We start from the raw sequence: 1,058 nt of genomic DNA on the forward strand, positions 1-1,058 counted from the left end.
GCCCAGGCTCAGCATTGGGGCTCTAGTAGGCAGAAGGTTCAATCCCCAACAGCAACTCCACTTAAAAGCCTCCTGCTGATACGAAAGACTCCTCTAGAGAGCTGCTGTCAGTCGGAGCATGTTGAACAGGGTTAGATGGTTGAAGAGTGCTGCTGCCACACAGATACTTCTTGTAGGTCCTCTGCTCAGGGCTGCCAACAAGCCACCTGCTGCCCGGACCCTCCCCTGGGCAATGAAACTGGCCGCAAGCCAAGACTTGAAGGCAGCTGCTGCCACAAGTTTCTGGAAGCTGCAATCAGGAATAATGTGGCTGTTGCGCTGAGTCCTGCTTGCCAGCTTCCCTTTGGGGAGTCTGGCAGCTGTGGGAAACAGGACACTGGGTGAGGGAGGCGGGCCTCATCCAGGCTTTTTGCCTTCTGAAACACTGGCCGCCTACCCTTAACTGCCACCGGTTGGGCTAGGACGAGCTTGCCAGGAAATCCCCAGCAGTGCAGTGCAATGGTTAGAGCGTCAGGCGAGGGCCTGGGCGAAGGGCGTTGGAAACCCCTGCTGAGCCCTCAAGTTCACGGGGTAACCTCGAGCAGGTCGCCTTCTCTCCGCCTCCCTCGCTTGTCGTGAGGATAAAGGGGACGGGGCCCCTTCAGCTCCTCGGAGGGAAAGTTTGCGGACTGGCGCAGGAACGATCGACTAGGGAGGCAGCCGTGGCATTTCTGCCGCCTGCGCCTCCCTTCCAAGGGGCACAAACGGACGGCGTTATTTGGGCACCCCCAGAAAAATCCTCGAAGGAAAAAGCCCCCCGAAGCAGCCCCCCGGGTGCTCCTCCCTCCCTCGGCTCAGCAGGGAGTCCCGGGGACCCAGCTGCGTCACGGCCGCCGTCACAGTAGCCCCAAGTCCGCTTGCAGGTCCCGGGCCAGCCGCTCTCTGCGCTCCCCAGTCGCCCCGGCGGAGAGGCGGGCAGGAGGCGGAGCGGCGCCTCCCCGTTGGCCGCGGCTGCCCCGGAGAGAAGGCGAGGCGAGCGGCGGCGGCGGCGGCTGGGAGTCCGGGGACGGCGCCCCGCG

The sequence above is a fragment of the Podarcis raffonei genome, chromosome 15 (genome assembly GCF_027172205.1).
Source record: "Podarcis raffonei isolate rPodRaf1 chromosome 15, rPodRaf1.pri, whole genome shotgun sequence".
Classification (NCBI taxonomy): Eukaryota; Metazoa; Chordata; class Lepidosauria; order Squamata; family Lacertidae; genus Podarcis; species Podarcis raffonei.